A 7,398-nucleotide genomic window follows, 5' to 3' on the forward strand; every position below is an offset into this window, starting at 1 on the left:
GCCCCCCCCCCCCCTTTCTCCAGAGCTGTCAGACCTTGGGGTGGGAAATCCTGCGAGATGCGGGAAGAGGAGCCGGGATGGAGGTTGCCAGGCAACTTTAATTCAGCCCTTGACGAACTTCCAGCACTTCCCTGCCTCTGCTGCAGAGCCCAACCGGCAGAAGGTAAAACATCAGGTCCACCTCCAGGACACCTCCACGGTGTCCATCACACAGCTGATGGTCTCCCACCCCGGGGGTGCCCCACAAGGCGATGGGTCCCCCCCCAGCAGCCGCCCCGAAATCCAGCCTGGGACGAGCCGTCCTTCCCGGCAGAGATTTGCAGGGGCAGGATGTGACCCGTGGGACTGGGCTGGCGCTGCCGCACAGATATTTCTCAACCAGACGGGATTTTTGTCAACAACAGCAAGAAAAAAAAAAAAAAAATCAAAAAAAAAATGCTAACTTGCTGAAAGCCCTGTGGGAAGAGGGGACCTGTGCTGGGTTTGGGGGCTGGGGACGGGGAGGGAAGGAGCACAGTGACCTCCCGGGAGCCCCTCGCCGAGTTTATTTTAGTTGCTTTCTTTAAACAAAACCAAGCTTGACCCTGAGGCGCTTCAGCGGACACGCACGAGAGCTTCGACAATTCGGGAAGCAGATCTATATCCCTCTTTTACCCAAATTTGGGATTGGGGCACAGAGGAGGGGGGAGGGAGAGTGAGAACAGCAGTTCCTCTCCGGGAGCATCCCATCCCGGTCCCACCACGAAGCCCCCGCAGATGGCACAGCCGCCGAGGGGCTGGGGGGGAGGGTGTGGGGCCATGGGAAAGTGTTCTGAATTTTCCTGGCAGAGGAGAGCCCCCAGCTCTGATCCCACCAGCGTCACGGTGGGAAGGAGAGGCGTGAAGGAGCAAAGTGATGGATGGCAGAGCGAGCGGGGCTGGTCAGGGACGTGGGCTGGTCTCAGGGGCACCGGCGCCGACGGGAGCCAGATGTCTAAACATCCCTAAAAAGACAAGCTGATCCATCAGCAAAAAAAAAAACAACCTACCAACAGTCCATTTTCTGACAGATTTGCTCTGCTGGCCCCCAGCACTGTGCCTTTATCTCCATCGCCCTGCAGCATCCCTCTGGGGGATGTCACCCACCCAAGGAGGGGCAGGGACCAGCCATGGTGTCCCTCTGCACGGCTGCAGGGATCACAGAATCTTCTAGGTTGGAAGGGACCTTAAAGATCATCTTGTCCAACTGTCAGCCTCATTTTGACAAAAAGAAACACCCACACAACAAACAAAAAGGAACACCATCACTAAACCATACCTCCCAGCACTACATCAACCTGTCTTTTGAACACCTCCAGGGATGGGGCCTCAACCCCCTCCCTGGGCAGCCCATTCCAATGCCTGAGAACCCTTTCGGTGAAAAAATTTTTCCTAATATCCAGCCTGAACCTCCCCTGGCGTTTCAGTGTTTCAGCTTCTCCCCAGCTCCCTGTTTTCACTGATCTGACAAGAACTCGTTCCTCTCCTCCGTCAGGTCGGGTCTGATGTGGAGCAGGAGGTTCAAAGGGGCTGCCAGGCAGCCACCGAGCTCCATTTCCAAGTCCCCATGAGACCCAAAAAACGCACCCAAGTTAAAAAAAAAAAAAAAACCAACTGGGAAAATAAGGAGAGCTGCTCCAGCCCATGCCATGGGCTGGCATCACCTGCCTGCAGCCCCCTGCCAGGCACGGGGACGGCTCTGGTCCAGCAGCTCCTGGCACGATGGCAGGAGGACGATGCCCAGGAGGGAAGACCAAGAGGTCCTCTGCTCCCCATCCGTGTGGAAAACCCACCGACGCTGGCTCTGAGTTGAAACGGTTCCTCACCTGACTCCATCACCCCAAAAGCCTTTCTCAGAGCCTGGAAGGGCAGGGCACAAGGAGGGGAGGGTGAAAGGAGAACCCTTGCAGCTCGGTGGGGAAGCCAAGACAAGTAAGGGATGCCCCAGCCAGCCTGGACCCGGCACCCCCTGGGGCAGAGCAGCAAATCTCCCCTCCAGGAGCAATTCCTCGCCTGCTGGGTTTGGCTCTTGCAAACGGGCAGTGAGGACACAGCCCCCCATGGCTTTTCCCTCCATCCAGAACATCTTCCCCTCTGGAAATCCCACGGGAGCAGCCCGGGCAGCACCGGAGAGCCCTGCGAAAGGGGAGGATGCTGAGACATGATGGCTGGACTCCAAGTTCACCCATCACCAGCCCAACCCCACATGAGGGCCACGGGGGGAGGCAGAGAGCCTCCGGACACGGGGTGCAGACCCCCCTCCTGGGGGGCTCCCACCTCCTCCATCGCGGGGAAGGGGCACCCTCAGTGCTTAGTGACATCACTCCCAAATCCCAGCATTTTCCATCCTTTCCCGCCTCATTCGTGGCACGCCAAGCTTCACCCTTGGCCAGCAGCCCCTCAGCAGCCCGGACAGACAGACGGACGGACGGATGGACAGCCCTCTACATCACATCAAAGTTTCCCAGCAAGGGGGTGTCTGCATCCCAGTGGCTCGGCGCTGGCTGCAGGTCAGCCCTTCAAAGGCTTTTGTGGCCAAAGCACGTTGTCTCCACGGCAGAAGCAGGGAAATAATTGTAGAATTAAATTCCCGGGAACGATTAGAAAGAAAACGAGAAAAAAAAATCCCAACCCTCAACGTAAAGGGACGTTTCAGAACCAGCAGATCTCGCAGCTTTTTGACGTGTTTGAATCCATTTGCTGGTCCCCGTGGCTGTTTCATTTCACTGGGCTCGTACAATGCAAGACAAGGAATTAACTCGGGTGTTTGTTTAGAGCCGGTTTGTCTTCCAGTTTTTGGTTTTTGGTTTTGTTTTGTTTTTTTTTTTCCAAAGGCAGGTTTGAGTTTCAAAGACGTTTCTTGGCAGTGCCCGGGTTTCCCACCGACGGCACGGCGCGGGGCTTCCCCGAGGGGAAACTGAGGCTCAGAAATCCCACACGACCTGGGGTCTCCTCGGAAGGCAAGAGCTGGAGCACAACCCCGTTGGCCTGGCATGAACCGGGGAGGGGGTGCTTTCCGGAGCAAGCCTGTCCCTCTCTTTTTTATTTATTCCAAAGATAAACTGTTTGATTTTCAAAAGTCCAGCAAAACCAGATGACGTGAGCAGTTTTATGGCTCCCAGCTTGAACGACCTCATCTCGTTTTCTTCGCTTTCCCTCCAACGAAGCTTCAAATTTGGGGTCAAGCCCAGTACGATGTTCAACTTCGCCTTCCAAGCCGCGCCGGGGGAGGCAGCAGCACCTGGCCTTTCCCCCCGGGTGGTTTGCATACCGCCGGCTCCGCCACCCCAAAATCAGCTCCCCACCTCGTTCTGCAGGGGCTGGGGCTTTGCAAGAGGCAAAGGAGAGCCCTCCAGGGAGGGGGGGGGTTGTACCTGGGGGGAGCCTTTGAGCAAGGAGGAAATCACAGCCCTGGAGCACACCTTGAATCTCCCAAGCTGTGTCCCCCCAAAAGTGGGTAATACAGTGCTGGAGACCCCCCCTCCAGCTTCCTTTGGCTCTGGAGGGCAGAGCTCAGGCCCCATGAGGAAGGAGGGGGTGGGTTTGGCAGTGACCTTGCCATGGCAAAGCCCTCCTTCTTCTAAGTCACCGGGAGCAGTGTCACCTCCAGACGGGGAGGGACGGCGGCGGCGGCATTTCCTCCCGCAGTGCCAGCAGGGCAGGGAGCTCTCACCTTTGAACAGGACCCAGCATCCACCCTCCACCCACAGCCGGGGGTCAAGGTATGTCCCCCTTTATGGGGACATAAATCCTCTCACAGCATCATCGTCTCCCCGAGAGGTAGAGGGTACCCCCCCGGGGACCGGCAAACACACGCACACACACACACACACACACAACCCCCTTCATCACACCACCCATCCCAGGAGCTGCTTCCCAACAAGTCCCATCACGATGCCAAGCGGAGCCGGCGGGTGAGGGCAGGGAGGGAAATTCCCCGCAGGCGGCCAGGCGAGGCTGGCACCGCGTCCCCACCGCACCCACCGCTGCCCTCCCGAGCGGGGAGCCGGCAGAACCCCCCCAAAACCCCCATCTCCCACCCTCCCGAGCCCACCTGGGATGCTTTTTTCCCCCAAGGATGCTTTTTTGCCTCCCCAGCACACAATTTCCCGAATAAACTCCGGCAAACCCGCCCCATTCCTTTAGGGGAAGGGGGGGGGAAAGTGGTGAAAGGTTCAAACGGCTACTGGAAAAGGCGGGGAGGGAAGAAAGGGGGGGGGGAAGAACAACCCTACGACACAAAATCCTCACCTGCAAGAACCGAAAGGGTTCTTGGGGTTTTGGTGGTTTGTTGTTTTCTCTTTTTTTTTTACCCCCTCCGGTTGCAACATGACAACAAAGTCAAGATAGGGATCGCGGCGTGCTGGGGAGGGGGGGGGACGACACACAACTCCCTGCCCCTCGTCCCCCCCGGCCAAAGAGAGATGAAGCAGAGATGAGTCCCCCGTGAGGCATCGCCACGGCCACCCCCCCCCCCAGGGGGTTTGGGGGGGTTCACTCGAGGGGTCAAAGCAGCCAGAGCAGCCCAGGGTGGGTAGGCCCAAACAGCACCAAAAAAAAAAAACCAAACCCCACCATCATCGTTATTAATAATTTCCCTGCCTTGGAGGGGGGGACTTTGCGCCCTCCATCCATTTTGGGCAGTCTCTTTGTCTTTGGAGGCTGTTTTTCTTGGCACTCGAAGAGCCCCTTTCCTGGTTCCCTCGCCCACCTGGTGGTCTCCATTTTAAGGGCCAGGTGTGGGGCATGGACCCACCTGGGTGCTGGTGGGGAGGGCAAGGAGGCCCCCAAACCTGCACACAGCAGGGCCCTCCTGCCCTTGGGTCAGCAGATATGAAGCTCGACCCCACGGCAAACGAGCCCCCAGGCACCAGCCTGTCCCCTCCCCACAGGGATCCATCCATCCCAAGGGGATGAATCCCAAGGAGCCAGAGCTCAGACAAACCACATCCGACCCGAGGGGAAGGGGCTGGGGGGGGGGAGGAAAAGGGGTGCACTGCACCACCACCAGCTGCCCCCAGGAAACACTCAGCCTTCCCCAGATGCCACCAGCAGTCCCCATCCCTGCAGACTGGGAAGGAGGGGGCTGTATCTAGCCCTCCCCCCCAGGAGCCCTGTCTGGCTGCAATTTCCACCATCATCTTCCCTCACCCCCCCAGGAGCGTGTCCCCTGTCATTCCTGCCCAGGTCCCCCCAGCCCCACCTCACCCCACACCCCAGGTCTCTCCCCCACCAGAGAAAGCCACCTGGACCAGACCCTGCGTGTCCCCACCTCCTCTGCAGCTCGTCACCGCCGCGTCAGACCTCCCCTGAACCCCATCCTGCCCCCACTGCTCTTCCCCCCCCCTTTCCCCAAGGCATCATTCCTGGAGGTTGCCCCCCGGCAGGTCAGACCCCTGCTCCTCCTTCTCTGGACCCCGCCTGTGCGCCCAAAACCTGCACCCAGCACCCCAGAACCTGCCTGTGGACTCACCACCTGGATCCAGCACCCCAGATGCTACCTGTGGACTCAGCACCCAGGTCCAGCACCCCAAATCCTGCACCCCAGGCCCTACCAAGGGACTCACCACCTGCACCCAGCACCCCAGATCCTACCTGTGGACTCACCCCCCGGATCCAGCACCCCAGATCCTGCACCCCAGGCCCTAACAAGGGACTCACTGGCCAGATCCAGCACCCCAAATCCTGCCTGTGGACTCAGCACCCGCACCCAGCACCCCAGATCCTGCCTGTGGACTTCAGCACCCGGATCCAGCACCCCAGATCCTACCTGTGGACCCACCACCCAGATCCAGCACCCCAAATCTGCCTGTGGACTCACCACCTGGATCCAGCACCCCAGATCCTACCCGTGGACTCACCACCTGGATCCAGCACCCCAGATCCTGCCTGTGGACCCACCACCTGGATCCAGCACCCCAGATCCTGTACCCCAGGCCCTAACAAGGGACTCACCGTCCAGATCCAGCACCCCAGATCCTACCTGTGGACTCAGCACCCGCACCCCTTTCCCCCAAGGCATCATTCCTGGAGTTTGACCCCGGCAGGTCAGACCCCTGCTCCTCCTTCTCTGGACCCCGCCTGTGCGCCCAAAACCTGCACCCAGCACCCCAGAACCTGCCTGTGGACTCACCACCTGGATCCAGCACCCCAGATGCTACCTGTGGACTCAGCACCCAGGTCCAGCACCCCAAATCCTGCACCCCAGGCCCTACCAAGGGACTCACCACCTGCACCCAGCACCCCAGATCCTACCTGTGGACTCACCACCCGGATCCAGCACCCCAGATCCTGCACCCCAGGCCCTAACAAGGGACTCACTGGCCAGATCCAGCACCCCAAATCCTGCCTGTGGACTCAGCACCCGCACCCAGCACCCCAGATCCTGCCTGTGGACTTCAGCACCCGGATCCAGCACCCCAGATCCTACCTGTGGACCCACCACCCAGATCCAGCACCCCAAATCTGCCTGTGGACTCACCACCTGGATCCAGCACCCCAGATCCTACCCGTGGACTCACCACCTGGATCCAGCACCCCAGATCCTGCCTGTGGACCCACCACCTGGATCCAGCACCCCAGATCCTGTACCCCAGGCCCTAACAAGGGACTCACCGTCCAGATCCAGCACCCCAGATCCTACCTGTGGACTCAGCACCCGCACCCAGCACCCCAAATCTGCCTGTGGACTCAGCACCCGCACCCAGCACCCCAGATCCTGCTTTTGGACTCACCACCTGGATCCAGCACCCCAGATCCTACCTGTGGACTTACCACCTGGATCCAGCACCCCAAACCCTGCACCCCAGGCCCTAACAAGGAACTCACCGCCCAGATCCAGCACCCCAAATCTGCCTGTGGACTCAGCACCCGCACCCAGCACCCCAGATCCTGCCTGTGGACCCAGCATTTGGATCCAGCACCCCAGATCCTACCTGTGGACCCAGCATCTGGATCCAGCACCCCAAACCCTGCTCCCCAGGCCCTACTAAGGGACTCACCACCCGCACCCAGCACCCCAGATCCTGTCTGTGGACCCACCACCTGGATCCAGCACCCCAGATCCTGCCTGTGGACTCACCACCAGGATCCAGCACCCCAGATCCTACCTGTGGACTCAGCACCCGGATCCAGCCCCCCAAATCCTGCCTGTGGACTCAACACCTGGATCCAGCATCCCAGATCCTGCCTGTGGACCCACCACCTGGATCTAGCACCCCAAATCCTGTACCCCAGGCCCTAACAAGGGACTCACCGTCCAGATCCAGCACCCCAGATCCTACCTGTGGACTCAGCACCCGCACCCAGCACCCAGATCCTACCTGTGGACTCACCCCCGGATCCAGCCCCCCAAATCCTGCCTGTGGAGCCGGACCAAGA

The 7,398-nt window shown here is 59.7% G+C and overlaps 1 protein-coding gene across 6 annotated transcripts in view; it reads right to left on the reverse strand.

Moving 5' to 3' along the window:
• Positions 1 to 7,398, reverse strand: part of SEMA4G (sema domain, immunoglobulin domain (Ig), transmembrane domain (TM) and short cytoplasmic domain, (semaphorin) 4G) — a 41,144-nt gene that overhangs the window by 16,495 nt on the left and 17,251 nt on the right. For 2 of the 6 annotated variants that reach the window (XM_014960094.1, XM_014960071.1), the window contains exon 1: positions 35 to 357. The exons of 2 other annotated variants lie outside the window; for them this stretch is intronic. The gene's annotated coding sequence lies outside the window, so the exon portion shown is untranslated. Of the gene's footprint in view, positions 1 to 34; positions 372 to 7,398 lie in introns of those variants that run through there. 2 more of the 6 variants (XM_014960108.1, XM_014960102.1) reach the window with 2 other exon arrangements.

The sequence above is a fragment of the Calidris pugnax genome, unplaced genomic scaffold (genome assembly GCF_001431845.1).
Source record: "Calidris pugnax isolate Ruff unplaced genomic scaffold, ASM143184v1 scaffold4, whole genome shotgun sequence".
NCBI classification, from domain to species: domain Eukaryota; kingdom Metazoa; phylum Chordata; class Aves; order Charadriiformes; family Scolopacidae; genus Calidris; species Calidris pugnax.